This window comes from Acomys minous (genome assembly GCF_964271855.1).
Source record: "Acomys minous genome assembly, chromosome: 13".
In the NCBI taxonomy this organism is placed as follows: domain Eukaryota; kingdom Metazoa; phylum Chordata; class Mammalia; order Rodentia; family Muridae; genus Acomys; species Acomys minous.
In genome coordinates, this window is record NC_140495.1 from 103,901,689 (window position 1) to 103,915,326 (window position 13,638).

The window sequence follows — 13,638 nt, forward strand, 5'->3', positions numbered from 1 at the left end:
TTGGTGCTGCCCACTTCTCTACTTTTGGGGGCCTGGGGATTGGGGAAAAAATAAAAGAAGCAAAGCAGCAAATTACCAGCTCACGATTTATCTTTCCTTCCATCTCATAATCCCTCTTTACCTTTCTGCTTCTCAAGTATATCCAAGCATCTCAAGTGCATCTCAAGAAAAACAAAACTTCCATCTGGGCTGGGCAGTGGTGCACATACCTTTAATCCCAGCACTAGGGAGGTAGAGATAGGTGGATCTCTGAGTTCGAGGCTAGCCTGGTCTACAGGACAGCCAGAGCTACATCCACAAAAAACTCTGTCGCAAAAACAAAACAACAACAAACCCATTTCTATTTGATAGATGTTAAGTTACTGGTGTTTGTGAGCTGAAAAAGACAGATATTTAAGCTTCTAGATATCTCTATTATAATTTAAAAGAAAGATGACACATTTTTCATCATTACTTCAGCATTCTGAGGCTCACAAGTCTATCTTACCATTAGCTATATCTATCATCTTCATTGACATACAATTCCTTTCAGCTGTGTATGCCCCAAGAAGGACTGATGTCTGTCACAATGACACACAGCTCTGTGAATGTGTGGTAAGCCAAACTTGTTCGGAGTGGCTGGGAAACTGCTTTTAATAATGTTTTGATTATGTCTAAGTCATTCATCACCAGGACAGTTAGAGCGGGCAGCAAGCACACATGGTCCTATAACTCCCAGTGCTGTTTTAGTCTGTGAGTTAGTTACAAGCCATCTGTTCAAGTATGGCAGCATTGAGTGTGTGTTCTTCCTCCCACCTGCCTAGAGGTCAATAATCCTTGTTGGACATGGAGAAACCATGACAGACACACTTAGGCCTGGAGTCAGTGGCAGGCTGCACTCACACTCACAGACTAGTCTAGGTTGCAGTATTGAATCCAGCCTGAGCTCACATAGAACACAGAGAGCTTTGTTAGGGATCATAAAAAGGCTTTAAACTCAGCAGGCAACACAGGCAAGCAGAGAAAGGAACCTATAACACCCCCCTGGAATTTAATAAGCCTGTTCCAGGATACAATTGCAATAAAGAGAAAGAAAGGAATTAATACTGCTATGGGGGAAAAACAGCTTTGAAAGGTTTAAATTCTATCGATAACATCACCAAGAGAGAAACAAACAGTCCTGACCCATGAAATGACACTTCACAGAAGAATTTCTCCACCAGATTGCTGACTGGCCTCTACAATCACATCATAGAACAAGACGACAGTATCACTAGCAAAACAGACAGAAAGAGCAAAGAGCTGATTTCAGCCAAAATTCCTAGGCATGGGCATACTGTAGAAAGAAACTCACACAGCTCAGACTCAAAAAGGTTTCCTGGCACTTCTGCAGGTAGGTGAATCACATTTCCAGTCCACTGTCTGCCCACAACCCCCAATCCATTTTCATAAAGGAAGCCAGGTCTTGACAAGAGCTACATACAGAGAAATATACTCACTTAATACCTCACTCCTTCCTTATCTGCAGTTTGATTTTACATGGTAACAGTTACCTGGGGTCAACTACAGTGCCACCATATTTTAAAACTTTGAGCAGTTAACTTTGAGCATTTCTGAGTAACACAGAAATCGCTCGTTGTCTGGCTTTACCCCACCTAGGAGATGAATCATCCCCACATCTAATACATATGCACTGTAGACACCAACTGCCTGTTACTCACTCAGTAGCCATCTTGGTTATTAGACAGACTGTCCCAGTACCATGGTCCAACGATGTATCACTCACCTCACTTTATCTCACCAAGTAGGCTCTGGGTCATCTCACTCTGCCACTACAAAAGAAGGTGCTATACAGTAAGATGTTCCTAGAGACAGCATGGTAGCTTTGATTAAATGTAGTTGTTTAATTTACTGTTGTTATCTTTGTGCTGGGCCTGATTTGCTAATTAAACTTTATCACAGGTACATATGGTTAGGAGAAACATAGTACCCATAAGGTTTTGTAGTATTCACAGTTTCAGGCACCCATGGGATCTCAGAACACAGCCTCAATGAGTGAGGGGGACACAGTCTATACTTATATGAAATAAATTTAATAGAGAGAATAAAGATATAATTTTAGAATGCTTTTATCTTTGCAGTGATCAAAATAACTCAGTATTTCCTTGGGACTGGCTCTTATGGGTTGCCTCATTTAAATGCAATTAATTAATTGTGATCTGAGAACCTCTATGATAAGCAGAAGAGACAGAGCCAATCAGGAGCAGTTGAGGAAAACAGAGAAACCAGGTCTTTCATCTCTCTTACTCTCAAAACCCCAAAATGAAACCCAAGTTCCTCTAAGATGTAAAAGTCCAGCAGCTAAGCATTAAAATGCAAAGGATCGATGATGCATCGAAGACCAAGAGGAAGGCCACTTAGGAAGGCAAGTCAAAGAGGCTGCAAGCTTGAGTCGCCTCCACACAAGAAGCTTCCTCAATTCCATCTCCAGTGCTGTGCTAGGAATGTGAGAACTTCATTTGGGAATAATGTCCTGCAGAGAGTCCCTTCCAGTGGCCCTGCAGTACTTGTATGAGGGCTAGTTTAAGTGTCAACACAGTCTAGGGTCGCCTGGAGGAAAGTCTCAATGAGAGTTAGATCATGCTGGCCCAGGGCATGTCTGTAGGGAGCTGTCTTCATTATTTTGGGTTGTGTTAACTGATGAAAGAAGGCACAGCCTAAGAATGGGCAACACTATGCCCTGGGCTTGGGTTCTGGTCCGTATGAGAGAGGAGATGGGTAGTAGGCACACAGGCATACAAGCAGCCATGCGCTTTGTGCTCTTGACTCTGATGTGGCCATCTGCTTCAGGTTCCTGCCATCCTGACTCCCCGTCATGATGGACTGTGACATAGAACCCTCAGCTCTCTTTTATTACTTTTATCTCCATTTTATCACAGTAACAGAAAATGAAACTAGGACACTTTGCTTCATCCTGCCACAACAGACCCATCAACCTTGCTAGAGGTCACTACCAATAGCAATGGCAACAGCTCTAAAATCTCTGAGAATCCTCTCCCTGTGGGTTTTCTCGGTTCTCCTAGGCCCATTCTTCACCATTGAGCTCCGAGCTACAAAGGGCCAATCCCTACTCTGATTCATGAGACCTCCACTAATCTGGTTTCCCGCGTCTTTCCTGGAATAGGAGTCTGTGCTAGGGTGGGAAGTCAGTTAACCGTACTTGGGCACCCATCTCCTCCACTGTTCCTACTCCTGTACAGGAATCCTATACACCAGTTCCAAAGACCTAGGGCCCACATGGTCAGATCTAGTCACAGAAAAGATATTCCTTCTCTGGTACTAATTTTCTATATTGACCAAAGCACTGGATATAAACAAGGTAGGTGTACCATAGTTTCTTAGTCCATTCTTCTACTGAGGGACACTTAGGCTGTTTCCATGTTCTGGCTATTGTGTATAAAGCAGCTATGAACATGGTTGAGCATATGTCCCTGTTGTGTGTTCGAGCATTTTCTGGGTATATTCCAAGGAGTGGGATAGCTGGGTCTTGAGGAAGCCCTATGGAGTATTACTCAGCTATTAAAAACGAGGAATTCCCGAAATTTGTGGACAAATGGATTGACCTAGAAATTATCATAATGAGTGAGTTCACCCAGAAGCAAAAAGAGACAAACAGTATATACTCACTTATATCAAAACACTAGTCCAAGGGATACGTCCCATGAAAAACCTTACTTACCAAGAAAGTGGGTCAGAGGAGAGGACATCCTATTGAGACTTTAGGCGAGAGTAGCATGGAAGAATGGGGAAATAACAGGACCCACAGGGTCCTGGAAACCTACAAGAAGAACTTTATGACAGGCAGATCTGGGTCCTGGGGTCCTCCTCAAACTAAGGCACCAGCCAAGGAGAAATAGGCAGTAAACTTCGAACCCCTACCAAGACCTAGCCAACGAACACGATATTCTCCACTGTTGAGTGGAGAGTGAGATCTGATTCTCACGTGAACTCTGGTGCCCCTTTTCTGACCATGTCCCCTGGATGGGGAGGCCTGGTGGCACTCAGAAGAAGGATAGCAAGTTACCAAGAAGAGACTCAATAATCTTAGAGCATACATAGGGGGAAGAAGTCTCCCTCAATCACAGACATAGGGGAGGGGAGAAGGGGGGAAGTGGGAGGGAGGGAGGAATGGGAGGAAACAGGGGAAGGGCTAACAATCAAGATGTAATATAAATAAATTAATTAAAAAAAAAAAAGAAAAAAGAAAAATAAATAAATAAATAAATAAATAAATAAAAATAAAAAAAAAATAAACAAGGTAGGAACAATCTGATTTGGTTCACAGTTTCAGATGTCAGAAGACCGTGGCAAAGCTGCTCAGTTCTTTGTGGTGAAAACAATAGGTGAAGGCTGTTCATGCCACAGCAAACCAAGACAGGGGCTGACTGTAACCTTCACAGGCCCACCATCAGTGACCAACTTCTATCATTTAGGCCCCACTTCTCAAAGCCTCCAAAATTTCCCAAAATAAAGCCACTAGCAGTGGACTAAGGGTTCAAAACACAAGTCTGCAGGGGGCATTTCATATTCAGACTACAACAACTTCTCAAAGACATCCATAGATTGTCATAGCTTTCTAAGGCTACCCAAGGCCATCCAAGGATAGCCAAGAATGCTCAAGACCATATGTAGAGACAAGACTTTCCAAAGCTACTCTTGACACCTTAGACATCAAAATCCACACACACACAATCCATGTGTGTCCAAAGCCAATGAAAGCACCAAGGCCACTCAATGCCACCCAAGATTATTGAGGGTTCTCCAGAGCCACCCAAAGCCAGCAGGAATAAACAAACAAAAAAGATAAGGGACACTCACGTGGATGACAACGGTCCTACCTAGTGGAACTGGTCTCACTTTTGGGAAATGTTATGAAATTGCACTCTCAGGAGAACCCTTAAGTGAATGAAGCCTCTGGGACTCTGTGTGGTAAATTGTATTTTTTAGTTCATTCTGTGTATTCTCGTGCCACTGAGAATGTGCTTACTACTACCACTCAGTAGTCAGAATCTAAAGTCACAGGGCTTATAGCAACAAACCTCAAGGAAAATTCAACAAGACAGAATTCAAAATGAGATGATCTTCATCTGAAGCAGAAACTATAAGCACAAGAAGAATATCTATGGGATTATTAGTATTTTTTTCATTTTTAGTGTTTTCTTAAATGTTTTATGTCTGAAATATTTCATATTTAGAAGCATTTTAAATTGAACAAAACATGAAGTATCCACACAGCTCACCCCCAGGTTCTTTTATCATTATCTACTATTAGTATACTTCTTACAACTAATAAACCAATATTAGTTAATATTAGCTGAAATCCATACTTTAGCCAGATTTCCTCAGACATTCCCTCAGGTCTCCTCCCATCCAAAGACCTGACATTTGTCCTCTTATGTACTCTTAGCTGTAGTGTGCCCTATGTTTTCTCAGGAGTAGAAGGGGCTTGGGTTATCAGGAGGAGGCCCACGCAGGCCATCTTCATGACACCATCCAGCTACATAAACTGTCAGGCCAAGCCATCACTGTGGCAGGCACTGTCCTGGACCACCAGGTGGATATACAGTTCCCAGTGTTCTCCCTGTGCAGAACTTTACTGTCCCCTTCAGCCCAGAGCCCGTAGGAAGGAAGCAGCCCTGCTCCACCATACCCAGGGTGAAGAGACACGCTCTTCTGTGTTCCTCTTCCCTTTTCAGGACACAGTCACAGCAGAGTCTGTGGGTTCTGCTGGAAAGGGAGATTTGTCTCTTCTCTTATTTACCCACCACTGATTTATGTTCATGTGGACTCATAGCCATCTCTTCTGTACTTTGGGCTTTCACCTAATATGACTTCTGTTGCTGGAACTGTTCCAGCAGTGGTCACTGGCAAATCCTCCAGTTGCTCCCAGGTTGCTCTAGTCTTGCCACCGATGTGAGATTGCTGCACCTGAGTGCTGCTTCACTTCCTGCCACCAGCAGGTGCCAAAGCTTCGCTCACCTTGAGCATCTCCTGTCTAGACCTGGTACCTGCAATTTCTCCAAAAAGCTCTTGTTCCTTGTTTCTTATTTGCCTTTTTATGGCACAGACAGTTACACAAATGAAGATACAGACTTGTGGTAGATAGCTGGTTCCTCTACTTTAAGTACATTACCTCTTCTGATAACAGCCCTCAAATATGCTTAGAAAATGGCTTTTCCATTGGATATGACTATATACAGCCATAAGAGCTGGCTGCACAGAGTGGGAAGAGGATGTTTAAACCATGTGTAAGTATTCCCAGTACTAAACAAACAAACAAACAAAAAACACTTAAATTCTGTATCAGAAACAATTAGATACTAATCAAAGTAAAGAAGGTAATACTTAAAATTCTGATTGGCAATTTAATAAAATAGATCACTGTAGCTTAAGCCCATATCTGGCAAAAAAACAAAAACAAAAAACATGCTTATCACTGTATTTTGCATCTATTCCCAGTGAGCAGTCTGCTTGAAGAGAAAATGGAAATATGAACCAGTTTCCAAAAGCAAAATGATGGCTGATGGCAGGAAACAGGTATTCTCTGAACTCTAACGCAGGAAGTAAGTATTGTACTGGTCTAAAAGCATTAGGAAACCGTTTTAGTTGTGTCATAGGATACTACAGAAGTCAGCACCATGTTAAAGCCTTTAATACAAAAGTCCTTCATATGCTCCCAGGGAAAGATTTCAGCAGTGCACCCTGTTCTGTGAAGTCTAGCATCCTCTGAAGCTCATGGGGCTACGAAAGGGAGCACTAGACAAGGACCACAACTAGGCAATTACAAGGCCATGGAGTAGCAATGGAGCCAGGATGTGGAAAGGGCAAGACAGCTTAGGAGGTCCTGTGGATGCAGGGAGAGGTAAGGCCAGGCTCTCCTCTTTGCATAGACAGATAGGCCCCACGTGTCTTATCTGGGGCTGACCATAAACTGCACAGTTGCAAGTCCTCATTGGACAGGACCCAGAGAAGATTCCCTGACTAGAATCTCCAGGCCACGCCTGCACGCTCCAGCAGAACAGTGTGGAGTATGTGTCCATGGTGGCCTAGCCTGACTTGGCATTACTGCTGCTGGGCCTACCAATGCTGCTTGGACAGGCCTGCTGTGAGCCTGAGGCCGCCATGCCTACCCCATCCTGACCCCTAGCAGCCCCTGATTAGCTGAGAACTCGCAGCCAGCATTGGTCTCCATACCTCCCGCAGTTTCCTCCCTGCACTACTAGCTTTCTCACACTGTTTGCTGTGCTGACTCTGAGGCTTATGCTTAAACGAGGGCTTGCAGCCTGGACATGCCCAGCTTAGGGATGGCATGCAAGCAGCTGACAATCTAAAACCTATAGAAAGGACCAGAAAAGAGGATCTCACTTTAGGGCTTGGAGCCTCCAGACCAAAGGCAGGCAGCTTCCTGCTGAGCTAGAGCACTGTTTAGGAACTTAGGTGACTGCAACTTGCCCTGGGACTCAAGATTTGCCCTTTCCTTTTACCTTTCACCCTTTTAACTTACAAAATCACAAAACAATGAGTTGCTATAGGAACCTCAGTGTCTTAGCAGAGAAGTATGGGCAGTCTGGCATCTTCCTAGGTCACCCTTGTAGCCCTGCTGTAGAGTTCTCTCAAGAACCCAAGACTTTTGGGACATGACTTGAGGACAAAAACTGACCGACTAACTGGCTCAAGGACAGCTGGATCAGCTCCACACTACAGGCACTGAGCAAGTCTATCGTGTGTGCTCCAGCACTCGACATGAGCCTGAAGCTTCCATTCCAACCTGTTTCCACATGACCTTCAGGCGCTACCTTTGGCTTCTGTGTAGGCTAAATAGCTGCTACAAGGTAAACTTTTAAATATAACTTTTAAAATCTTTAACAGGAAAGAAAAAAAGGCAAACCAAGTATTTAGAAAGAAAATCTCTAGCCTTAGGTGACTGCACCTCTACCTGGGACTCAAGATGTGCCCTCTCCTTTTACCTTTCACCCTTTAAACTTACAAAGTCACAAAACGATGAGTTGTTATTGGAACCCCAGTGTTGCAACAGGCTAGAGAAACAGCTCAGTGGGTAAAAGCACTAAGTTCCTAAGACCTAAGGTCCCAGCATCCATGTCAGACAGCTCACAATAGCCTGTAACTTCAGCTTCAAGGGATGCAGGGCCCTCTTTTGGACTCTATGGACACCTGCACTCTCATGTGTACACACACACACACACACACACACACACACACACACACTTTTTTATTCTTCAAATAATATACTAGAAGCTTGCTTGCACTGTGTTCACAACAATGTTATATTGTTTTATGCATGCTTTTATCTTTGCAAATGCACATGTAGACTATTTCTCTTATAAGTCACTATTGCTAGCCAGGGCAAGGGACTAAGCTTCAAGAGGATTATGGAAAGTAAGCCTGATGCAACAGCCTTCTCATAGCATCAGATGCACACCCTACAGAGATGCCTGAGGACCTGTGCACTGTGACCATCAGAGCCAGGTGGGCATGTCAAGAGGCATCCTCAGAAACACCAGCTATGAAGGTTAATATGGCTTATCAACTTGACAAGATCTAGAATCCGTTGGGAGACAAGCCTGTGTGTGTGTGTGTGTGTATGTGTGTGTGTATGTGTGTGCACGCGTGCCTGGGGTTGATTAGGCCCACACTAAGTGTGGGTGGCACCATTCCCTGGGCTTTGGTCCTGGGCTGCATAAAAACGAGAAAGCAAGCCAAGCATGAGTGCTTACTTCTATTTCTTCAAAAATCAAGTTTTTCTTTTTAAAAATTTGCCAGGCACAGTTGTGCACTCTTTTAATCCTAGCACTTAGGAGGCAGAGGCAAGTGGATCTCTGTAATTTGAGGCTAGCCTGACCTACATAGCAAACTCCAGGCTAGCCAAGACGCCAGGACTGCACAGCTGAGATTCTGTCTCAAAGGAAAATGAAAAAAATTAAGTTTATTTATTATCATATATGCACAAACACGTGTGAATGTGAGTACACCTAGGCTACAGTGCACATGTGGAGGCCAGAGGAAAATTTTTAAGAGTCAGCTCTCCTTCTTCTGTAGGCTTCAAGAATCAAACTCAGTGGCGCACGTCTTTAATCCCATCACTTAAGAGGCAGAGGCAGGCAGATCGCTGTGAGTTCGAGGGCAGCCTAGTCTACAAAGTGAGTACAGGACAGCCAAGGCTACACAGAGAAACCCTGTCTCGAAAAACAAAACAAAAAAGAAAGAAAGAAAGAAAGAAAGAAACCAATGTGTCTAAACTTTAAAAAATAAAACAAAAACAAAACACTTGAGGCCAGGGAAACAGCTCAGCAGGTTATGTTGCTTGTCACCAAGCCTGACACATGCGTTCAATTCCCAGGACCCACATGGTGGAAAGAGAGAAGTGACTTCCTCAAGTTGTCCTCTGATTTGTGAACAAGCATGCCTATGTCCCCCCACTTCCACTACCCAACACCCAAAAATACAAATAAAAAATGTTTTAAAGTGATTTCAATAGGTTCACACTAAGCCTAAAACTACAATTAATTGTAACTTACTCTACAATAAAATAAGACACTGCTGTCCCACTGTAAGTCACATTTTTCAGTTGCCAACCCTGCACTTCTGGAAGGAGCTATGCTGAACCTACAATTGTTCTTCAGTGGGAAGGCAGGAGTGAACATGTCTGTCAGGTCACCACCCACAACCCCAAGGATCCATCACCTATCAGTTAGTGCTCCACCCCACCCCACCCCACCCCACCCCACCATAGGCTGGTAAACAGCTAATGAGATATTATCTTCTTAGGAGGAATATTCACCTTGGTCAGGGATATTTCTGCTCTACAAGGAACATATAATTGGCCTAAAAACCTCAGGTGCTAATTCTAAGACAGAGGCAGTGAGGGTCAGAGAGAGGCTAGGTCCGCTCTGCTGACCCAGCCTACACTGGTAAAGCCTCTACCCTTGGGGAAAACTTTAACTGAGTTTGGGACAATAGATTGAGTAGGCGCTCAAAGAAGCTGACAGATGGGACACGCAACAAATACCACCTTAGCAGCTGCTTCTGATTCCTTAGCACATCCTTTTCACCACACCCTGCCACAAACATGCTGCCCAGTAATTTTATCACCACAGAAATGAGGGATTAGTGTCTTGCTTTCTACTTTGAGAACCTGAGGCCCAGCAAGTTAACAGTCACAGTAAAGTGAGGATTCTACCAAATAGTCAGGCTCCAGGACCCAGGTGAGGACCCACTTCCTGCAGCTGAGAGCAGGATCCAAGCAGATAGGGAGAGCTGTACGATGAGGCCACTGGCTGCAGTGGACATGCGGAGGGTAGTCTGAGAGGCTGCTGGCAGAAGGAAGCCAGGTCCAACACACCTTAGAGCTAATGAGTTTTTATTCCAGAAGTACCAGGATGTCTCTGAGGACTATAGGCACAGGACTGGGACAGTGATCTCCAACCACTGTGAGCAAGGTGCCAACAGCATGGAAGAGCTGTGGAGCTCAGTTAGGAGGCTTCTGTGGAAGCAAGAGGGAGATGTGGGTAGCCTGCCAATCACTAAGCAGTAAGGCCTCCTGTCCCAGCCTAGGGTTTCTTCCTGCCAGTAGTGGGACCCAGGGGCTAAGAGTGTAGGTTTAGGAGACACCTAAAATGCATCTGTGGAGGGTGAAAGAGGAAGAAGGCTGACAGCAGCAGTCGGGGGGGGGGGGGGAGCAGACTAGGAGGCTGGGAGGGGCTCAGGATGGGAGCAGGAGCACACAGACACAGAAGACTAAGTCAAGAGGCTACTAGGCTGGCACAGCCCCAAAGCAGGGCCAGCCTAAGTGCTAATGAGAACTCTGACTGACACAAACATCGGCTGGCAACCTTGACAAATGACAGGTTGTTAAGGATTAGAAGAGCCACTTCAGAGTCAGGGGGAGTCTGAAACCTGAGTCAAGGAGGTGGACATCACACAGAAGTCAGGAGAGCTGCTTACCACCAGCATGTGGGAATAGAAGCTTGCCTTGGCGCAGGACAGGAAGCCTCCTCCTCTTGGATGACCCTTGCCTGTTCCAAGGTCTTCACCTCTCCTTGCTTTACGGTGGCTACCTTTCACTACGTGTGGGATATATCTGCATCACTAGATATCTCCACACCAGCAAGAACCACGTTTCGCTTGTTCACTACCCCATTCGTCAGAGCCATGCAGGAGAAGATGGGTGTGAAAGAGGGCTAGCGGGAGAACCAGGTGCACTCAAAGCCTACCTTGGGGACCAGGGATCTGGTGTGTATAAGGAGCCTAGGCAGCAGTGGCTTCCAGGGTTCCAGGCTAGAGACACATCAAGCCCCAACTCCTCCTATGAGAAGCCTTGAGATCAGATGTTGCAGCTTCTCCAGGCCAGCAGTGGAATGGCCTCTTCTGCAGAGAGGCACACAGAAGGGAAGACGTGAGGCCTGACCAAAAGGCAGATGACAGGCGTCAAGAATGCCTATGCATGTACAACAACAGATTTCAAAAGTTCCACAAAGTCCTAACACCTGAACCATAACCAAAAGAGGACAAGCCTTCTTCCAGAAACATGGAGGCAGAACTGCAAAACCTTCGTATCAGCAAGGAGCAGTGACATGGTCGAAGAGAGGACACCCACCAATGCCTGGATCTTGTGCTGCCTCCCGGATGCGATGTTTCAGGAAGCCTGCAGGGGGAGCCATAAGCAGACTTAGGTGGCCACACCTGGTACCAGTAGAGGAGGCCTCACCTGGGTCTTCAAGGGCTCTCCTAGCCTTGAGAGTTGCCTGGAAATACAGCGGAAATCCCAGAACAACAGGCAAACTGCACAACACCTTGGTACACGCCAGTCAGGATCTGGCTCCCAGCCGAGGACAAGTGACTAAGAGAAGCCCTAGGCAGCATGGGCAGTGGTGGGGCTGCTTCCTTCCTCAGAGACTGCCTGCCTGGGAGCTGATTTTAGAGCCTTTGGTTTCCTGGTTTTCATTGTTCCAACTGTGTCAGCTGTAGGGTGTGATCTGAGACACCAAAACTATTCTGATCCATTGGCAGCTAAAAGAGGACCCTATGAGCTGCAGAAGTGAGATTAACCTTTCTTTGACTTCAGAACACAAGGAGCAATGGCAATTTGGACATCTTTAGGATCTAGGCTCTATGTTCAAGAAAATAAGTTAAGAGGGCCTGGGGAGATGGCTCTTTCAGTAAACTGCTTGCCATGCATGCAGGAGAGCCTGAATTCAATCCCTGTCGACCATAGAGGGGTTAGGGTTATCTGTAATCCCAGTGCAGGGTGGGTGTGGAAACCTATCTCCAGCAAGCCTAGCAGAACCAGCAAGCTCCAAGTCCACTGAGATACCCTGTTCAGAAAACAAGACAGAAGGCAGTGAGATGGCTCAGCAGGTGGGAGTACTGGCCCTGCAGAAAATCTAAGTCTAAGCCTAGAACTCTAAAAAGTTGTTCTCACCTCCTCATGCCTGCCATGGTAGAGGTGCCCATGTACAAACACAGACACACACACACAGAGACACACACACACACACACACAGAGAGAGAGAGAGAGAGAGAGAGAGAGAGAGAGAGAGACTGAGACAGAGACACAGAGAGACAGAGACAGAGAGACAGAGACAGTGACAGAAATAGTAATACATAAAAATTTTAACATAGATGGAAAGTGATAGTAGAGACCCAACAATAACCACTGATCTTCACACGTTCACATATGCGCACACATACATACAGACCACACAAAAAAATAATTTAAAAAAGTATAGGATGTACAATCTTGTTTTACAGTAATGAAGGCTTCTTTATTCAAATAACTTCAAATTCTTAGAAATTACTCAGGTGACACACGGTGCTATAAACAGCTGCAGTGACCATGTCCCTCATGTCAGCTGGGCTTTGGAACAGTCCCTAATTTTAGGCACTGCTTTAATATTTAAAGGAAGCCGTGTTTTTCCTGTGTCATGTGCTATTGATACCAATCATGACCAGGTGACTTACAGGGGCAATTACAACATGTCCCTCTACAGTAATCTAACAGAACACAACAATGGAGGAAATTTTACTTTAGACAAGGCCTCTTCAATTCTAATGTTTTAAGTTAACATTCAGTGCAGGCGTAGTGGAGTATGCAGGTAATGCCAGCATTTACAAGACTAAAGCAGAAAGATCAGGAGTTCAAGACCAGCCTGGGCTACAAAGCAAGGCACTATCTCAAGAGAAAGAAGAGAAGAGGAAGAGTAACTAGGCAGAGGAAAGGGGGAGAAAAGACAGAAGAGGAAAGGGAGGGGAGAGGAGAGGGAAAAAGAGAAGGGAGGGGAGAGGAGAAGAGACTACATGAAATAACAGTCATCAACTTCCAGACTAAGACTCGCTCTCCTAATTGTTACCTTTAACAACTAAATTCCAAGTTATAACTGTACTAAAAATAGAAACCATGTATACTCTCAAAACATTTTCTTTTTATGTTCATGTTTTGAATCCATCAAACCAACCAGTTATGACATTATAGAAAGAAAGAGAAAGATAAGTCACCACACAAATGGAAGGATGAGAGAACTGTCCACTCCAACAGAGCACCAGGGAAGACGCCACTGTAAGGATCAAGGGAAGAGAATGAGG

General features: G+C 45.0%; 1 protein-coding gene across 3 annotated transcripts in view; it reads right to left on the reverse strand.

Annotated features, from left to right (window-relative positions):
* The window catches only part of ADARB1 (adenosine deaminase RNA specific B1), a 127,873-nt gene that overhangs the window by 95,397 nt on the left and 18,838 nt on the right, over nt 1-13,638 (reverse strand). The window contains exon 2 of one of the 3 annotated variants that reach the window (XM_084754301.1): nt 11,271-11,424. The exons of the other annotated variants lie outside the window; for them this stretch is intronic. The gene's annotated coding sequence lies outside the window, so the exon portion shown is untranslated. The remainder of the gene's footprint in view (nt 1-11,270; nt 11,425-13,638) is intronic. 3 annotated transcript variants of the gene reach the window in all.